We start from the raw sequence: 22287 nt of genomic DNA, 5'->3' as shown, positions 1-22287 counted from the left end.
GTTTGTAAACATAATAGAGGACAATGTCCTCCACGCTCCGAATATTTAAATAACAAGGACAGTGAGACAATGGTTCACATCTGAAAGTGATTAGGTCAGCATAGAGACCCATGAGTAACACTGCCAGAAGCAAGGAGGTAGTAAGTAATGAAACAAGTTCACTGATGCAGTTAGATGTGATCTGCAGAGTGAATATCTGGATTCAGAGTCTCAACATGGACCGTAATAGTGGCAAAAAGTGAAGACTATATGAAAGAACAGTAATGCAGTCGTAACGAGTTTAAAGGAAAACATATTTGGACAGTGAGACTTACCAGGAGCACCAACGATAGACAGGAGAGGATAATAAAAATATTGAATAATGCGAAATCTGCAAATAAATCTGCGAATTCAATGACAACCAATCATAATTTGTAGAAAGAAACCAAACAAAACAGGATGAACTCCTGTCCATTGTGGTAATGGTCCAGTCCAAAGTTCTCAGATTCTGTTCCATTATTGGAACAGTCAAGTATAATGTTCTCAGATTCTGATCCATTGTTGGAACATTCCAGTATAATGCTCTCAGATTCTGATCCATTGTTATAATTTTCAAATCTAACGTCCTCAGATAATGATCTCTCCTCCCCCTTCTCTCTGGACCTGCTGATCCCTGTTCGTGCTGTCGGTGATGTTTCCGCTCATCCTATCGCATAACACATTGAATGGAGCCCATTGATCATTAAAAGATGGAAACTCTCCACTGGGATAATTACAAAACATGGTGACTGACAGTAATAAAAGTCACTAAACAAACAAGTACAGTTATCCCTTTACTTACATAACATTTCACATCACAATAAAAGGGAATATTTACTAAATCTGAATGGAATGGATGAGGGTTACTGATGAATGGCCTATACATCTTGCAATTTATAAAAACTTTTTCATTATATGTGGGAGTATTGCCAGCGCATTACAAGTAGCATTGGAGGAGCATCGACATTTCTTGTGTAAGCTTTTCATCAGGAATGAGGTTTGTGGCCCAAGGGTACTGAGAGATAAATGGGAAGGGAATGGTGCTGGGGGAAGGTAGCGGAGAATGTGATAGGTCTATTAAGTTGGGGTTGGAGGTAAAATGTCGGAGAGGAAGGTGGAGTGGATGGTGAGAAGGAAGACATACAGGTAGGACAGGTCTTGGGGCGGTGCTGAATTGGTAGGGTGGATCTGGAATAAGGTGGGGGGAAGGGAAATGAGGAAACTGGTGAAATCCACATTGACCCCATGTGGTTGCAGGGTCCCAAGGCAGAAGATCAGTATTTCTTCTTCCAGGCATTGGATGGTTAAGATTTGGCAGTGGAGGATGCCCAGAACCTGAATGTCGATGGCGGAATGGGACGGGGAGTTAAAGTGTTCAGCCATGGGGTGGTGGGGTTTGTTGGTGCTGGTGTCCCAGAGATATTCTCTGAAGTGTTCCACACTTTGGCATCCTGTCTCCCCAATGTCGAAGAGACAACAGGAGCAATGGATACTGTAGGTGACTTGTGTAATTGCAGGTAAAACTCTGAAGGATGTGGAAGGATACTTTGGGGTCTCGGACAAAGGTTAGGGCCCTGGTTTTCCAATTCGTGCGGTGGCATTGGAAGGTGCCAGGAGTGAAGGTTGGGTTGGTGGGTGGTGAGGACCTGACAAAGGACTCAATTTTGGAATGTTCTTTATGGAAAGCAGATCAGGGTGGGAAGGGAAATATGTCATGGTGGTGTGGTCTGTTTGTCGGTGGCGCAAATGGGGGAGGATAATGCGATGTGTCTGGAGGTTTGGTGTGATGGAAGGTAAGGAACGGGGTGTTCTTTTCCTGTTGTGGTTGGAGCGGTGGGATTCGAAGGGGGAGGTGTGGGAAGTGGATGAGATGCACTGGATGGCATCGTCGACCATGCGGGAGGGTAAATTGCTGTCTTTGAAGAAGGAGGCCTTACGGGATATATACTGGGTTCAAAGAGTGATGCAGAAAAAACACAGCGGATCAGGTAGCATTCGAGGAGCTGGAAACTTCGACATTTTCACACTCTCGACTGTAATCTCCCGCATCTGCAATACTCACTTTCGAGAGTTTTAGTCACTTCTGTAATACTGCCTTTAATTTTGTTCACACTGCTACAGGTAAGATGATGTTAAACTTGAAAGCATGAAGAAAAGATTTCCAAGTTTAATGACAGAGTTGTGCAGGGTGGTGATGGCGAGAGATGTTGAGCCAAATGGAGAGGATGAATGGGCTGGGGTTATGTTCCCTGGAGGGTTGGTTCTGAAGAGTGACCTTACTGAGGTTCATTGAAGTGAATTCCGATGCTCCAGGATGAGCAAGGCCAAAGGCCAGGGAAATAGAAAGAATAGGTATTCACATTGAAACTGGACAAATACTCACGGGACAACACGTTGCTGAACTCTGGAGTTAGACTGAAGAATGGGACAGGCTGCCGGAATCAGAATTTGGAGGGTCCAATCACATGATTGCGAACAGAAATAAAGGCATTGCCATATCAACTGAAAGGATCAGTTATAACACATTCTCAATCCACCTCACAGAACAAGACCAGACACTATAAACCCAGAGGAGATATCAGTTCAGCATGGAGCACTGCGCAGACCAGGCTAGTGTACTGCTGAACACCACCCTGCAATCAGTCCAGAGCGGAACACTGTGCACATTATAGCAGTGCATTGATCTATAAACCCAGATAAACTATGTGAACAGGGTGTGGAATTGTGTCCATCACCCTCGTACATTGCTCAGTAACACTGTGTGAGATCACTGCCCAGTGAGGGGAAACTTGCAACCCATGCTGCAAGTGACAGGATGTGCAGCTCCCAACCAATTACAGCTCCATATCTCCCTTGTGCCATGACAAGGGGATGATTTGGGTGTGAACATCACTGCCAGAGAAAGATAGCGGGGAAATCAGTTAAAGTATCAACAAATGGGAGGGGTTTGGGGAAAAGACAGAGTGAGCGAGATTGAGAGATAGTGTAATGGAAGGATGTGTGCAAGGTTCCAGAATGCTGAAATGAAGAAATTTCTACCGTATCTTGCACCATGAGCCAATGTTCTCAGGAATGATGGGTGAACAAGATATTTGTGTGAGCATGGTATGAGCTGACCACCCAGCTCAGTGCAGTATCTGCAATCTGAAGAAATGTCCAGCAATACAGAACAAGCATCAATAACCATCCCCGCTCTATGAGGAGCAACACAAATTCCCAGCTCGGCGAACAGAACCAGAACAATCAGGATAAGGCTCACCATATTCTCTCTGCTCCCGCAAACCCACTGTATATCTGTTATGGCACCGACTCCCGATCAAGGCTCATGCGCCACCACTCTCACCACTGCATGCAGTCTCTCTCTCTCTCTCTCTTTCTCTCTCTCTCGCTCCACTTTACCTCCCACACAAATAATACTGCGTGGATACAACAATGTGGACCGACTACCTCTGGTCACCACCCCACCTGCACCAGACTAACAGCAGCGCCACCCACTCCCACCCTCCCTCCCTCCCTTGCTCCCATTCCGGGAGACACAGCCTGGAATAGGACAGAAAGGGTCAAGCTGTGTAGTGGAGTTCCAGATATCCGTTCCCTCACCCCCCCCCCACCCCCCGCCATGTGGGGAGGACCCTGGTACGAGCTGGAGAGGACCGGGACACCTCGTATGGAGATTCTGAAACATCCACGTCCAACCAACCGAGTAAAAGAGTAATGTTCCGTGAAGGGAAATTCTCATTTTAAACCCACTGGCATTTCCGTTTCCTTGGCACAACTTAGAAGCCGTGGGTGGCCCTGATGCCATCTCTCTTTTGTGTCGAGCTGGCACAAATGGAATCCCCAAGGTCTCAGTCGGCAGGAAGGTGTGCTCAAAACACACCGTCACCACCACCTCCCAGGAAGGGAGCACGGAGGCTCCCTCCTACACCACCTCCTGTAAACAGCTCAGACACTGAAACTAATCTGTGATATTTACTGCTCTCCCCACCTGTACTGATATCTTCAGTAAGATGTGCACATATACACCCTCTGCTTCTACACCCCTTTATTAATGGTCCACAATGTTTTATATTGACTTTCTGAGTTTATCCTACCAAGGTGCATCATCTCGCACTGATCTGCATGGCTCTTGATCTGCCATAAACCTGACAACTACACCAATGTGTCACTTTCCTGTTAGAGTTCCACACTGTCCGCCACACACTTTATAATTCTTCCAGGTTTGATATCTGCAAACATTGAAATTGTCATACAGTCACCTTTCCACACAGAAGTACTGACTCACTCACTATTGTGAGCAAGTACAATATTAACACACTCCCGAAGGACAGACTTAAATATTGACACACACCAGACAGAATAATTGAAATATTGACACGTTCACCGTCAAGCAAGAGAAATACTGACAGACACTCCATGTCTATTTAGTTTCTGTGCATTAGTGAGTGTCTATGTCTCGGTATTAGTGTGTGTTTATCTGTGTGTATCAGTGTCAGGCGAGTCTGCAGTCTCTGTGGAGCTTAAAGTGCTTAAAACCTTGACATGCGATCTGAGGAAGGATCCTTTCATTTCTGTCCACAGATGCTGTCAGAACTGCTGAGCTTTCCGTTGCTGTCAGTCTCTGCTGGCCTCCCCACAGCACTGTACAGGTGGGTATGGAGGGACAAATCATCAGGGATCCAGTTTGGGAGGGACAGAGGGAGGGCAGCAGCTCACAGCACCATCAACAATCACACAGAGAGACACAGTCGCACGCATACACATACACAGACACTGACACACACGCACATACAGACACACAGACACACACACACAGACACACACACAGACACGCACACACAAACACAAACAGTCACACACACACAGACATACAAATACACACAGACACAAACACACAAACACACAATGAAACAGACCCTGACACGCACACACACACTCACAGAAACAGGCACACACAAATGCAGACATACACATACACAGTGTCAGACACAGACCCACACGCACAGGAACATGCACACACAGATAGGACATAGATCATAGAAAAATACAGCGCAGTACAGGCCCTTTGGCCCTTGATGTTGCGCTGATCCAAGCCCACCTAACCTACACTAGCCCACGATGCTCCATATGCCTATCCAATGCCCGTTCAAATCCCATAAAGAGGGAGAGTCCACCACTGCTACTGGTGGACTCACGAACTCACGACTCGCTGAGAAAAGAATCTACCCCTAAGATCTGTCCTATACCAACCAACCCTTAATTTAAAGCTAAGCCCCCTCGTAATAGCTGACTCCATACGTGGAAAATAGTTCTCATGGTCAACCCTATCTATACCCCTAATCATCTGTACACCTCTATCAAGTCACCCATAAACCTGCGAAGACACACACAAGCAGTCAAACTCAGATACATATACAGATGCATACACACTCACAGAAACAGACACACACGCAGACACACATACAGCAGCACACAGACACAAACGCACATACTGACAGAAACCCCACTCCCACACAGACACTCGGACACACACACACACACCCAGATGCAGAGAAACACAGAGACTCACAAACAGACATACAGAGAGGTACACACGCCGAGCGACACACATACATGGGTGCGCGCACACACACACAACACACACAGCCAGATTTCACCAGTTTCATCATTTCCCCTCCCCCCACCTTATTCCAGATGCAACCCTCCAACTCGGCACATCCTTCTTGACCTGTACTACATGTCCATCTTCCTTCCCACTTATCCACTACACCCTCCACTCGATCCTATCGCCTTCACCTTCATTTAACTATCATCTTCCCAGCTACCTTGCCCCCAGCACCACCCCGTCACATTTATCCCTCAGTCCCCTTGCCCCACAAGCCTCTTTCCTTATGAATTGATTATGCTCGATATTTCGACTCTGCTGCTCCTTGGATTCTGCCTGAATGGTTGCGGTTTTTCAGCACCACACTCTTTCAACACAGACGCACACATGCACACACAGAGACGCAGAAACACACACACAGACAGACACAGAAACACACAGACAGACAGACAAACACACATACCGATACACACACAAAGACACAGACAGCCACACTTCCCAACCACGAAGGCATCCACCCTCCGCCCCCCCCCGACACACACAGACACCCACACTCCCCACAAATGTACACATACAAAGAACAAAGAAGAATATAAAGAACATTTACAGCCCAGGAACAGTCCCTTCGGCCCTTCAATCCTGAACCGATCTAAATGTACTGTCGAAACCTGTCTGTCAATTCCTAAGCATTTGTATCCCTCTGCTCCCCAACTACTCATGCATCTGTCCAGACACATCTTAACTTTATCTACCGTGCCTGCCACTACCACCTCTGCTGGCAATGCGTTCCAAACGCCCTCTGTGTGAAGTAATTGCCGCGTGTATCCCACTTAAACTTTCCACCTCTCATCTTGAAATCATGACCTCTGTTTATTGAATCCTTCACACTGGGAAAAAAAACTTGTCTCTATCTAGCCTGTCTATACCCTTCACGATTTTGTAAACCTCAATCAGGTCACCCCCACTCTCTTTTTTTCTAATGTACATAAACATATCCTCCTCAACCTCTCTTCATAGCGAGCACGTCTCATACGAGGCAACATCCTCGTAAACCTTCTCTGCACCCTCTCCACAGCGTCCACATCCTTTTGGTATTGTGGCGACCAGAACTGTACACAATATACTAAATGCGGCCGAACCAATGTCTTATACAATTTTATCATGAATTGCCAGCTCTTATACTCAATATCCGGTCTAATGAAGGCAAGCACACTATATGCCTTCTTGACCACTCGATCCACCTGTGCAGCAACCTTCAGGTTACAATGGACCTGCTTTCCCGGATCTCTCTAATAATCAACTTTTCCCAAGGCTCTTCCATTCATTGTATAATTCGCTGTAGAATTAGACTTGCCAAAATGCATCACCTCACATTTACCTGGAACGAACTTTATCTGCCACTTTTCTGTGCAACTCTCCAATCTATCTATATCCTCCTGCATTCTCTGACAGTCCCTTATGTTTTCTGCTATTCGACCAATCTTTGTGTCATCTGTCAACTTGATGATCATACCAACGGTGCCGTCTTCTAGATCATTTATGTATATTACAAACAACATGGTCCCAACACTGACCTCATGTGGAAAACTGCTGGTCACCTTTCTCCATTTCGAGAAATTCCCTTCATCTACTACCCTCTGTCTCCTGTTGCTCAACCAGTTCTTTATCCACCGAGCTGCACACCATGTGACTTCACTTTCTCCATTAGTCTACAATGGGGAACTTTATCAAACGCCTTACTAAAGTCCATGCATATGACATCAACAGCGCTTCCTTCATCTAACAACTTGGTTACTTACTCGAATAACTCTATTCAGTTGGTAAGGCGCAATCTCGCCTGCAATAAAACCATGTTGCCTATCAGTGATAAGCTCATTCTTTTCGAAATATAAATAGATCCTATTTCTTAGTACTCTCTCCAGCACATTACCAACCACTGACGTCAGGCTCACTGGCCTGTAGTTACCCAGAATATCTCTACTAACCTTCTTATACAGGGAGACAACTGAAGCTACCCTCTCGTCCTCTGGCACCACGCCTGTGTTAAAGGATGCCACAAAGATATCTTTCTGGGCCCCAGTTATTTCCTCTCTCGCCTCCCTCAACAACCCGGGTCAGATCCCATCCTGCCCTGGGGATTTGTCCACTCTAATAGCCTCTAGCACACCCAACACATCCTCTCTACTTATGCCAACGTGATCCAGATTAATCAAACGTCTATCTCTATTCTCAATTTTCATCATGCTCCTCTCCTCAGTGAACACTCTCAGGTTCGGCACACAACCTTCCTTCATTGTCTTTTAGTGGACCAATCCTTTCGCTAGTTACCAACTTGCTTCTTAGATAAGAACAGAATGCTTTGGGATTTTCTTTAATTCTGCTTGCTAAAGCTATTTCATTACCCGTTTTCGCCCGCTTGATTGCTTGTTTAAGACTTGTCCTACTCTTCCGATATTCCTCCAGGACCCGTTCTGTTCTCAGCTACCTAGATCTTATGTTTGCTTTCCTTTTCCACTTGGCTAGTCGTACAATTTCTGCTGTCATCCACGGTTCACGAATCTTGCCCTTCCTATCCTTTGCCTTCAACTGGACTTGCCTATCCTGCACTATCTTTAGCCTGTCTTTGAAAGCCTTCCACATCTCAAATGTGGACTTCCCTTCAAATAGCTGTCCCCAATCCACATTTCCCAGCTCCTGCCTAATTTTGATATAATTGGCTTTGGCCCAGTTTAATACTCTTCCCTGACGACCACTCTCTTCTATATCTACCAACATTCTAAAACTTACGGAATTGTGGTCACTGTTCCAAAAGAAATCGCCCACCGCAACTTCTACCACTTGTCCTGGCTCGTTCCCAGTACCAGGTCCAATATGGTCCCTTCCCTCGTTGGACTATTGACTTACTGCTCAAGACAACTCTCCTGGATGCTTCGAACAAATTGTACTCCATCCAGAACTTTGACTCTAAGTGTATCCCAGTTAATGGGAAAATTAAAGTCTCCCTACACAATTTTATAGTGTACAAAATCCCATGCGAGGACTGCACAAAACACTACATGAAACGACTCGACCAGCTATCCTTAGTAGTCACACACGCAGATGACAAGCAACATGAGTTCGACTGGGACAACACGACTATTTTAGGACAAACCAAACAGAGAACAGCCATGGAATTCCTAGAGGCATGGCACTCGTCCACAGATTCAATCGACAAGCACATCGACCTGGACCCAAAATGCCGGCCACTGCAATGGACAGCTGAAACTGACAACCGGAAGCAGCAGATTCAAACCACTATAAATGCAGGAGGAAAGATCATAGAAGCGCTTCACAGGAGGCTGTCAAACACTGAGGATGACACCTAGACAGGGGATGAAACGTCTGCAACACAAATTCCCAGCTCGGCGAACAGAACCACAACAACGAGCATCCGAGCTACAAATCTTCTCACAAACTTTGAGGTGTTTGATATGCTTGTCGTTGTTGGACAGTGCATTGAATGTAGGAGTTGGAAGGAAAATATTGCAGCTGTACAGGACATTGGTTAGGCCACTATTGAATACTTTGTGCAATTATGGTCCCGTTATTCGAGGAAATATGTGTGAAACGTGAAAGAATTCAGAAAAGATTTACAAAGATATTGCCAGGGTTGGATGTTTTGAGATTTATGGAGAGGCTTAATATGCCGGGATTATTTTCCCTGAATTGTGATCATAGAGGTTTATATACTCCTAAGTGGAATGAGTAGTGTCAATAGCCAGGGTCTTTTCACCAGGGTAGCATCTTCCAAAGCTAGAGGACGTAGTTTGACGTTCAGAGGGGCAAGGCTTAAAAGGGATGTAAGGGGCAACGCTTTCAAAGAGAGGGTGCTTTCTATGTCACAGACTGCCATAGGAAGTTGTGCAGGCTGGGACAATTACAACATTTAAAAGGCATCTGGATGGGCACCTGAATAGGAAGTGTTTAGGGGGACACAGGCCAAATGCTGGCAAATGGAACCAAACTACTGTAGGTCAGCTGTTTGGCAGGGACAAGTTGGGTCGAGCTGGGTAGCTCGATGACACATTGACTTATGTAAACCTTTCTCCTGTCATCTTAAAATTGCCCCCTAGTCTTGAAATCCACCACCGGAAGGAAAGGGCCCCTTCCATTCAACATTATCTATACCCCGAAATGATTTATAAACCTCTATAAGTTTGATAATGCCTCAACATTCTACGCTGCAGTGGCAAAGGTCTCAGTCCATAGAACCTGTCCTTAAATACTCCATTCCCAACAACAAACGGACAAATCCTTTCTGAACCCTCTCCAGTTTTTAATATCCTCAATGTAACTGGGTGACCATAACTGCACAGTACTTCAGGAGAGACCGCACGAATGTTCAGTGCAACCTGAAGATCATGTTCCAGCTCCTGTACTAAAAGGTCTGAGCAATGAAGGCTAGCAAACCAAACGCCTTCATAACCACCTTGCCTACACATGGTGCAAACGTCAAAAAAAAACCAGAACCCTAGATATCTCTGTTCTACAATACTACCAATGGCCAGACATTTAATTGTAGGTATCCTCTCCTTGTTTCTTTTCTCAAACTGGTTACATTGTAATTATTGAAATTAAACTCCATCTGCAACTCCTCAGTCCAGTGACTGATAGTACTGGGGAAGAAAGGCTGGACAGAATCAGATGCCTTGGATTCCTTCGTGGTTTTAAGAAGAGGGCAGCCGCACGTTAGAAGCAGGAAAGAATGATTGGTGTTTTTGACCCAGAAAGTATGCTCTTTCTTTGTCTCTGGTGTTTAGTAATACATATCTATTCCAGATCATTTATAGTGCAGAGTGTGTCTGCAGGATGCTTTGTCCCTCATATTGCAGATGTCAGATAATAGCCACTTAAGGTGGAAACCATTGCCAAGCAATTTAAGATCTTCATAGTTTATCACGAAGGCGGCACACGTAAACTCAACATTCTAAAGTTGAAGTGAGTACGTTTCACCTGTTTAACAATGTAATTCATTGAACTGTGTAAGTCAGTAAAGTTAACTTGTGTAGTGAGTAACGCCCATGCCTCTGAGCCAGAGCACGTGGTTGGATTCCAATGCATGAATTTGCGTGGTAGTGTTTCTCACTCTGGACCAGAATGTCTGGATTCAAGACCTGCCTGCCACAGAAATATGTCACAGTATTTCAAAAGTGTCTGATGAACAAACACACAGAAGAATAATGTTGCAGCTTCAGGGATTATTGCCAAATCGTGGTAGTATGTCTCCCTCTGAGCCCATAAGTTTAGATTCAAATCCCACAGAGGTGTTTCATAATGTGGCTGAACAAGTTGTTAAACTGAATTTAGATTTGTGATGTGACGAAGAAGGAAGAGGAGTCAGTATTGAATTTCAAAATTTGGGCCCAGGTTTACTGAAAACACAGCCATTCGTGTTGACTGAAGTCAAACTTGCACATTCTAGAGGTTCATAAAATCATGAAGACGATGGATGAGGTGAATATTCAGGGTCTTTTGCCCAGTGTAGGGAAGTCCAAAACAAGGGGACATAGATTTAAAATGAGATGAACAAGATATAAAAGGGATCTAAGGGGACTACTTTCATACAGAAGGTGGTACATGTATGCAACGAGCTGCCAGACAAAGTGGTGGAGGATGGTACAATTGCATTATTTAAAACGCATCTGGATGGGGACATGAATCGGAAGGGTTAAGAGGGATATGGTACAAATGCTGGAAAATGAAACTAAGTTAACTTACGACATCTGGTTGGTACGAATGAGTTTGACCAGAGCGTCCGTTACTTTGCTGTACATTTCTATGATTCATTGACCAATTAAACATGATCTCGTTGTAATCTTATGTAATCTTCTTCACCTTCCACTATATAACTAATCTTGTTGTATTCTGTAAATTTGCTCAGCATACTTTGTATAATTCTCATCTAAATAATTGATGTAAACGACAACCATAAGTGGATCCAGCAGCAATCCCTTTGGAATGCCGCTGGTCACAGGCCTCCAGTCCAAAAGTCAACTTTCATCCACCACCCTGTGCCTCCTGCCAATAAGCTGAAACACACACATGCATACAGACATAGAGCACAGACACAGTTCTGTCTTTAACACAGAGATAGATATATTCTGATTGATAAGTGGATCAAGATAACAGTGAGAAGGCGGGATAGATTTGTTGAGAAACATGTCAGCCCATATTGAACAGCAGATCAGACTTGTTGAACCAGACAGTCTAGTTCTGCACCAATTTCATACGCTCTATGGTTTACGCTATCTGAAATGGCTAACCAAGAGAGCAGTGGAGGCTGTGTTTGATAAATACTTTGCTGAACGTAGCCAATGGGAAAATGCGATAGGTTTGATGGGCTGAATCGTCTATGTCTTTCCTATTGGTTGTGTCCTCATTTTAAAAAGGAGGAAGCTGACATGCTGTGAGGTTCATACATATTTACATTTAAATGTTTCCCCATTTAAGATTGAGATAAGGATGTTCCTATCTCCTTAGAGTTGTACTGTCTGTGGTATTCTCATCCCCAGGGAACAGTGAAGACTGGGCCATAGAGTCCTAGAGTCCTAGAGGTGTACAGCATGGAAACAGACATTTCGGTCTAACTCCATACTGACCTCATATCCCAACCCAAACTAGTCCCACATGCCATATCGCTCCAAAGCCCTCCTATTCATATACCCATGCAGAAGCCTTTCAAATGTTGCAGTTGTATCAGCTTCCACCACTTGCTCTCATGAATCATTACACACACGTACCACCCTCTGCATGAAAAGGTTGCCTGTTAGGTCTCTTTTATATATTTCTATTCTCACCCTAAAGCTATGCCCGTCTAGTTCTGGACTCCCTTACGACAGGGAAATTATCTTTTGCTGGAAAAGCGCACGGGGCAGTTGGGTTGTTGGTGCGGGTATCCCAGTGATGTTGTCTGAAACATTCCGCAAATAGGCGGCCTGTCTCCCCAATGTAGAGGAGGCCACATCGGGTGCAGCAGATGAGGAAATGATGTGTGTGCAGGTGCAGGTGAATTTGTGACGGATATGAGCGGATCCCTTGGGGCCTTGGAGGGAAATGAGGGGAGAGTTATGGGAGCAAGTGTTGCATTTCTTGCGGTTGCAGGGGAAGGTGCCGGGAGTGGAGATTGGGTTGGTGAGGGGTGTGGACCTGACCAGGGAGTTGTGGAGGGAGTGATCTTTCCGGAACACTGATAGGGGAGGGGAGGGAAATATATCCTTGGTGGTGGGGTCTATTTGGAGGTTGCGGAAATGATGAAGGATGATACAATGTATCTTGAGGTTGTTCGGGTGGTAGGTGAGGACGAGTGGGGCTCTGTCCTGGTGGAGATTGGTGGGGCGGGGTCCAAGGGCAGAGGAGCGGGAAGTGGGGAGATGTGATGGAGAGCATCGACAACCACGTCTGAGGGGAAATTGCGGTCTTTGAAGAAGGAGGCTGTCTGGGTTGTACGGTATTGGAACTGGTTCTCCTGGGAGCAGATGCGGCGTGGGCGAAGGAATTGGGAATATGGGATGGCGTTTTTACAGGGGGCAGGGTGGGAGGTGCTGTAATCTAGGTAGCTGTAGGAGTCGGTCAGTTTATAGTAAACGTCCGTGTTGAGTCAGTCGTCCGAGGTAGAAATGGAGAGGTCTAGGAAGGGGAGGGAGGAGTCTGAGACGTTCCAGGTAAATTTGAGGTTGGGGTGGAAGGTGTTAGTAAAGTGTACGAACTGTTGAACCTCCTCGTGCGAACACGAGGTCGCACCGATACAGTCATCGATGTAGCGGAGGAAAAGGTGGGGGGTGGTGCCAGTGTAGCTGGACTCTTCCTCATATCCGATGAAGAGGCAGGCATAGCTGGGGCCCATGCAGGTACCCATGGCTACTCCTTTGGTTTGGAGGAAGTGGGAGGATTGGAAAGACAAGTTGTTCGGAGTGAGGACCAGTTCAGTCAGTCGAAGGACGGTGTCAGTGGAAGGGAACTGGTTGATACGGCGGGAAGGGAAGAAGCGGAGGGCTTTGAGGCCTAGTGGCGTTATTTGTTGCAAAAGAAATGGCTGGGTGTCCAACAGCAGCAGTGACGTACCTACATGGAGCTGGGAATGTGATGGAGTCGTACAGTTCAGACACTGTTCAAACAGACTGCATTTGGTCCAGTTCGGGGCCAGATAACGTTATTGTGTGATTCAACTCAGAGATGGAGGAAATGCATCCTTCCTGAGAAGTAACAGCCTCTCTCTCTGTGTTCCCCTTCCCAGCACTGTGTGTGAGCTGAGAACTCCTCAGTTGTCATTACCACTCATGGAGGATTCCTGTTGAGGATTGATTGGAATCGCCCTTCTGCCTGAAGTAAAGACAATCCAACTAAATCCACCTGATCCAGGAAGTTATCCCATTACCAGTAGCTTGTAAGAGCAGAGTAGCTTCATAAGCTGAATAATGTTAAGAACTATCACTCATGTTTCCTTTCGTCATGAGTTCAATTAATATTTGGGCATAGTTCTTTCAATTTAACGTTCTGCAGAGATTATATTTTTCAGTTTGTCATCAAACGTCGCATGTATCAGTATTTTTAGAGAGGGACGAGGAAATGGAATAGTGACCTGAACTATAGATCAGTGAGCCTGACGTCATTGGTGGCCATATTGTTGGAGAGAATTGAGAGGGGCAGGATTGACATGTATTTGCAAATACAACAACTGATCAAGGATAGTCAGCATGGCTTTGTGCATGGGGAATCATTTCAAACAATGTTGATTGCATTTTGTGAAGAGGTGACAAAGAAGATTGATGATGGTAGTGTGGTAGACGCTGCCCATATAGATTCAGCAAGGTAGTCGACAGGTTCACACATGGCAGAAAAGTTAGTACGGTTAGGTCATAAATAGATACAAGATAAGCTTGCCAATTGACGACAAAATTAGAATGAAGGTAGGAGACAAAGGTGGCAAAGGACTGTTTTTCAGACGGGAGGTCTATGACCAGTGATATGCCACAAACAGCCGTACTGAATCCACTGCTTTTCATTATTTATATAAATGATTTGAATGTAAATATTTGCCTGTTTTTTTATGTTTACAAATGACATTAAACTTGGAGGTGCAATGGTCAGCAAGTTTTACCTCAGAATATGAGGAGACCTTTGTCAGATGGGCCAATGAACCAAGGAGCAATAGATGGAGTTAAATGTAGATAAATGAGAAGTATTGCCTTTGGTAAGGTAAAATAGGGCAAGACATATCCAATTAACGGTGAGGTCATGGGGAGCGTTATTGAACAAAAGGGTCCACGATCATAGATCCTTGAAAGTGAAGTCGCAGGTCGGCAGTGTGGTGAAGGTGGGGTTTGGTATGCTTGCTTTTATTGATCAGTGCATTGAGTATGCGAGTTGGGAGATTATGTTGCGACTGGGCAGGATGTTGCTGAGGCCAGATTTAGAATACTGTGTTTAATTCAGTTCGCTCTCCTACAGGAAGGATGTAGTTAAACTTGAGAGAGCGCAGAAAAGATGTACAAGGATATTGCCGGGCATGGAGGGCTTGGGCTACAGGGAGAGGCTGGACAGACTGGGGCTTGTTTACTCTGGTGCATTGGAGGCTGAGGCGTGACATTATAGAGGTTTATAAAATCATGAAGAACATGGATAATCTGAATAGCCAAGGTATTTTTTCCCACGTTAGGGGACTCCAAAGCAAAAGGACAAAGGCTTTAGGTGAGTGGAGAAAGATAGTAAAGAGTCAATGTTTTCATACAGGTTGTATAGTGGATATAGAATCAGCTCTCAGAGAAAGTGATGGAGGCTGGTACAGTTACAATATTAAAAAGGCATCTGGATATGCATATTAATAGGATGGATTTAAAGGAATATGGGCCTAATGCTGGCCAGTAGGACAAGATCAGATTGGGATGTCTGAGTTATGTGAACAGGTCTCTGAGCTGCATGACACTGCAAGGGAGATGAGGAGAAATTCCAAAAGGACAATTTGAGAGGGAATTCTCTTCTCCAGAGGGATGTGGTGCCTCTTTGTTCACATTTATCCAATGCTGAGTTAGTTAAATATTTGACAGAGAAGTGAGTCACAGATGATGGGATACAGACAGGAAAGTGGGGCTGAGACCACAACCTGATCAGCCACAATCGTCGTGCCTGGTCGAGAAGGTTCATCGTGTCTAACGATCTAACCCTGCTCCTGTTTTGATGTTCCATTCAGACCCACCAACTTGCTTGACAGATGAAGTTGGAGGCCACTTACTGCTTTCGCTCCACTGACTCTCTGGAATACAGGATTCCTGACATTCACTATCCCCTGTTTGCAGAAATCACTGCTTGCTCCTACACAATGCCCTATTGATATGAGCAATCGAGATGAATACAAGGACTTACCAAAGAGCGAGTGTCCCTGATGTCAAGGATGTTTTTAACATCAAGGAGCCTGAGCAAAATTGCCCTTCATCAGAATCCATTACAAACTGTCCAGTGTTTGGATTCATCCACAGCACAATGTAAAAGGTTTATCATGAGTGGGCATCAATGATCTCAGCCGTGGGACATCTCTGCAGGATATCCTCGTGGAAGCTACCTCAGCCCAGGCATCCCCAGTTTGTCAGCAGGGAATCCCTGCTGTGAGAAAGCAGGCCATTCATCCCATTGAGCCCACATCGATCAGAAGTGGGGATAGTTCCTGTACGTTACACAATACTCAGAAAGCTTCGTCATCCTTGACCTCCTGATGCAGTCTGTGTCCATCTGCAACAAGTCTTAGACAACGTTCAAGCCTGTGCTGTAAATCTGAAGGTAACATTCATGAAACAGCGCTGCTCATTTCCACAGTAAACGGAGGAGTTCACTCAGAACCTCAATCTGGCTTCACAGGAATATGGGAAAGTTATTCAGCCCATCAAAACTACTGGACAAGCAGAGGGATAGCCCATTCATCCCCTTCTGCCTTTACACAGGAAAGCAGGGAATCTGCTCACTCCCACACATCTTTTACACGGGATCAGCAAGTGACTATTTCACACCTAGAGTCGCTTACAAAGGAACAGGAAAATGACATTCAGTTTCTCAAGGCACGAACACAGGAACAGGAAAATGTCAGAGATGCTTCAGCATAATAAACAAATGGAGCAGGAACTGCACAGATGGACTGTTCAATGGTATTCCTCGTGGCTTCATTATTCGTAGTGCATCAGGGTTATGTTATCATGCCTTTCTGGCAGTGGGAATGAAGCCAATATTTTAACCAGTCTCCAAGGCATCTTCCTTCGCTGAGAGAGCAGACCTATGTTCTCTCTGGAATTCAGAAGCTGGTGGGGAATACTTAACTGTTTAAGAATCAAGGTATTGTGGCTGCTGATAGGATTATGGACAATGCAACGTTGAGTGGACGGTCACACAGTAACTGTGCATTACAGTGTTCAGAGTTCATTCGGAGCCTGTACCACTCTGTTAATCGAAATGAGGTCTATGCACTGGCACGTAAACTATTGGGAATCAAACATCCTCTGGAAAGTACGAAATTTCTCAACTTATCATTGGCTGCTTGGGACAAAATAAGTGTCTCTCCATAACCGACAAGTTTCACCTTCTTATTCTCTCACAGTGCTCCAGGTTAACTAAATAGTTACCGCTCTCTCCTGATGATACCATCATGCCAGGATCATTATTTATGAAGTAGACTCAGTCTGTACATAATACCCCAAATGCTCTTTCGACAAAACACTGCCATTGAGTAAGGTATGTTTACTGTGGTACTTCAAGTATTTTGCATGAAAGGCCAGATATCATTTCCAGTTATAATTAATTACTGTGCCATCTGAATTCTGTTAGTGACTTATAACCAAGGACATCCATGTTCATTTCAGCAACAGAACCTCCAAGCCTCTCACCATTTAATAAACGTAAATGAGACTCATTTCATTTGTTGTTCCCACCTGAATCATGTTATGCCATGCGAACAGCTATTGCTCAAGCACTGATCCTTCTGAAACCCCACAAGCCTTCCACCCATAGAAAAACAGTACTCCCTTCATTTTGCTCATTATCCAATTTTTGATCCATTCTGTGTGTTTCACCTCTACCGACCCATGGACTCTAACATTCCTCACTAACCAGTATTCAACCGTGTCAAATGTTTCCTGAAAATTCAAATCCTCTACCCTCACTGGTTGTCAATTTTCGATGTCATAATGGACAATCTCCACAAACTGCAGCAGGTTTATCAAAGATCATTTAGCTTTCTGGAATCTCGGTTGACTCTACCAAATCATATCATTATTTTCCAAATGTCTAGTTGTCACATTCCTTATAAAAGGTTACAATGCTTTTCTTACAGCTGACATCAAACTATTTAGTTTTTTGTTCCCTCTCCGTACTGTTTAAAGGTTTAGGTTTACAATAGCTGTTTTCCAGTCTGCAGGATCCTTTCCAGAATCTAACCAGTTTTGACGAATAGTCAGTAGTTCTTTCACTAGCTCTGTTCCCACCTCCTCAATACTCGGGGATGTAGCTAATCAGTTCCAGCAAAATACCAATATTCAATTCGATTAGGTTTTCTAAGACATACTCTTCACTAATTCTAATTTCGTGCTGCCCCGCATTTTCACAAAGGGCCCTGTTCCCTCTTATTTCTGGAAGTTAGTTTCTGCAGCTTTTTCTGTTGAGACGGAATCAATGTATTCCACCCACCAGGCAGGTGGCTTCTATCAGCTAGTGATATATCGGAGGACTGCACTCCGGTTATGTTACGCACTCCTGCCTGGAAAGTTCCAGACTCAATACAGTCCACTTCATTATGATGGATATGTCATCTACTCTTGCCTGGAAGTTTCCAGTTCACTTCATGGTGAGTGTCAGCACAGTCCTGGTGTGAGTTTGAAGGAGGGGACACAGCTCAGTCGCCACCTCATTTTTGAAAGACGCTGGTTTCACATTTTACACTTGGAATGGGTCCAGCTTCGACACATGTTCTTAGAAATTCCTGGTAGGATCATGCAGTGCCCTGCCCCTCCCTGTGTACGGAGCTTCCCTTCTGTGTAACCTCGACTCCATTTGTTTACCATGGACCCAGAACACTCTGTGAATGCAGTGCTCATATCTCTCCCGAGTGGGGTTACCGTTCCCTTGGGACTCTCTGAATGGACGGAGCAGCTGATAACACGAAACCGTGAATAGCGTCCACAGAACATCCCTTTATCTGTAATGAGAGTAGCAAGTCAAAATTTCACACACACGCTGCACCAATTCAGTGTTGAAAATGTTTCTGTTCTTAGCAGAAAAAAAACAGTCAAATCTCTGCACTGTCCGACGGTTACAGTTCCCTTCTCCAAAACAATCAGTTGACAAAGTGACATTCCGTTCCTTTGTATCCAGCAACTTTCAGGGCGGCACCAGTATTGCGGATGGAGTTGATCATCACACTCAGAGAAGAAAGACAGAGGGAATATAACTCAGTGTAAACAGGGACACATCTAAATTGACATGATATTCAGGAATATGGGAAAAGGGGACATTTTAGAATAAGCTCCCAAGTTACCCTTCTGGGTGATTATCAGCAGTTCCTATTTTTGCTTTTCATTTCTCTCTCTGTGTCTCTTTCTCGCCGGGCATTTCTACATCCACTCAACTACCCTCCCCCTCACACATCCGACCATCCGTGATATAAATATCTTTACTTCCCAGTTGCTTTCAGTTGTGATATAGGGTCATTAGATTCGAAACTTTATCTGTTTTTCTCCTGACAGAGGCTGCCATACTTGCATAGATTCTCCAATATTTCAGATGCTGGGGAATTTTATTTCAGATCTCCATCATCCACAGTTTCTTGGTTTATTTCACCTTTAATTCTGTTGTTTCACGAGATGTCTGCATCACTGCCAAGGGCAGCATTTGTCATCCATCACTAACTGCCGTTGACTGCGAGACCATTTGTCAAAGCAATATGGAGCCAACCTTTTATTGTCACATTTGGTTTCTTTACCAAAGGCTATCAGTGAAATAATAAAAGAAATCCTGATGGCTTATGGTTGCGGTTTGTAATATGAGGTTTATTTCCGATTGTTGCCATTTGAATTTAAGTTCAATCATTTATTCTGGTAGAATTTGAAACAATGCCTTTAGAGTCATAACACGGCAACTGACATTATTAATGTGATATGAGGTCCCTATTGTGAAATAACTGGAGAGAAAAGTACAATCTTGTGGTCAAAATATTTGTAATTGGAAGAGTGGTCAGTAAAGAACTGGAGCCGTAGAATCTGAAGTTAATAAGGGGGCAGATGATTGGTTATTCAGCAACAGCACTGAGGCAGAGCTGAACTCTGGGGATATTATAGTGGTGGGTGTAGGCAGGGTTGATAACAGAGAGATTAGAGAGAAATAAAACAGTTCAGGGAAAAAGGAAAAATCAAGGTCTGAACAGTCTTGTTCCTTCTTAGATGTTTATGAGTTAGGATTCGGAAATTGAGAGAAATGAAGTGGAATTTGTGAATGAAACTGAAGATAACAGATTATGCATTTGTCATATATAATTAACAGAAATAGCAATAACCTTCACCATCGCTCAGATTAATAACAGAAATAGGCTTACCAGGAACACCAAAAATAGCGAGGGTGGGATAGTAACCTGCCTGAATAATCATCAGTACGGCTCGTATCCTCAACTCTAACCATGCCCAATATTGCGAAAGCAAGTATAGACCCAAGGACAAACTACTGTCCATTGTTGGAATATTCGAGTCTTTTGTTCTAAGATTCTCTTCCTCTCCCTCTCCCTGTAGCTGCTGAGCCCAATCATCTTGAGGATGACTCTGCCACTGACACGATGGGATAGCAGGTTGAAGGAAGCCCCTTACTAATAGAAGAGGGAAATCCTCGAATGACAGTTAGTATCCATGGAGACTGACATCAATCACAGTCAATGTACAAACAGTTCCTTTCACTTAAAATGCTTATAAGTCACAATAATATTTGGTCTGGTTGGAATGTCGGCATCGCTGACTATTGGGCTAATAGTATCATCTCCAATTGTAAAAATAGATGTGAGATAGAGAGATGATGCTTTCTATTCACTAGCTTGATGATCCTACTATGTTGTGGCAGGGTCGGAATTGCTGGGCTCACAAGACCTGCTGTGTCTGATAACCAGGCCCGCTGCATCCTTTCGTTTTATTTAGTAATGTTTAACTTTGTCATTTATCTTACCATCATGTGATTGCTTAGATGAGGTTAGGCATTTTGTAGAGGTTCCTACAGTGGCATAGACGGTTTATATACAGTCCATTCCTTGTGGTCCTTGCAGCTGTGGCCCGGTACTGTGGAGTGACGGTCAAACTCTCACAGAACCAGGATTCTGAGTTTTACCTTTCACCAGTTATTGCTGGGGTCTCAGCAGGGTTGGAAGGGTGGAAGTCTTTCCTGGCTGCTACACACTCTCTCTGAGATTTCTCTCAGAATTGTCTTTTTGATGTTCTTTCCTCCTGGATTGGAGAACTGCATGTGAGACAAACTGTTTCCTGAATTTGTTGTTTGATAAGTGTGTGTTTATAGGATGTTACCATATTGGAACAGTTATTGTTTAGTATTTAAACAATCTATTACGCTGATTTTTTGTGTTTTGTCGACAGTGAATGAATGCATTGTGTTTTGCTTAATGTCGAATATTTTGACCAAACGAATTGCATCTGAAACACAGCACGTCATATTTATGTTTAAAATAAGAAAATGTTCCGGTCAGGACTGCCTTCATCGTTTATTTTGAGATGTGTCTGCTCAGTTCCATAACAAAAAGGACATATATCCACGTTGTAATTGGCTAATTACTTAATCAACAACATGTTGCTGAAACACAGGATTTAACAGCGGAATGCGCCATACTGGAGGAGTGATACCTCTATCAGGAATTATATCGCAGAGTTAATCTAACTCACAGATCCAGCCCAGACCGTATAAGCCCAGATGAGATATCTGCTCAACATGGAGCACAGTACAGACCAGGTTCAGTACAACCCAGCAATCAGTCCAGGATAGAATATAGCACAGGTCTCTCTGGTCCACTAGCTGTCTGTCCAACACGTGGAGCAGTACATCACACACCGTTGCATTCATTCAGAAACACTGACGAAACGGTCTGTCCCGCATGGGGTGATATGTAGTCCAAACCAGTGTCTTGCTCTATAGATGTGCACAAGGCATCTGTACAGTATGGGAATCTGTGCAGTGAATGGATCTGTAAACCTGGAGCAGTTACTGTCAAAGCAGCTGTTTTCACCACTCCGGTACATTGCTGAGCAACACTATGTAGGATTTCTGCTCATAGTGAGGGGAAACTTGCAGACCATGGTGGAAGTGACAGGATGTGCAGCTCCCATCCATTTAAAGCTCCATATGTCCATTGTGCCATGACAAGAGGGTGCTGTGGTTGTGAACGTCACGGCCGTAGGGAGATGGCGGGGGAATCAGTTTAAATATCAACAAACAAAATAATTTTGGGGAAAAGAGGGAAAGGGAGATTGAGAGACAATTTCATCGAAGATGAGAGGTTTCAGAATGCTGAAATGACGATATTTTGACAGCAGCCAGCAACGCGAGCCTGAATTCCCAGGAATGATGGGTGAATGGGATATTGGTGTGAGTTCGGATGATGGACAGTT

Source organism: Chiloscyllium punctatum, chromosome 24 (genome assembly GCF_047496795.1).
Source record: "Chiloscyllium punctatum isolate Juve2018m chromosome 24, sChiPun1.3, whole genome shotgun sequence".
NCBI lineage: Eukaryota > Metazoa > Chordata > Chondrichthyes > Orectolobiformes > Hemiscylliidae > Chiloscyllium > Chiloscyllium punctatum.
Note: the sequence above shows the minus strand (reverse complement) of the source record.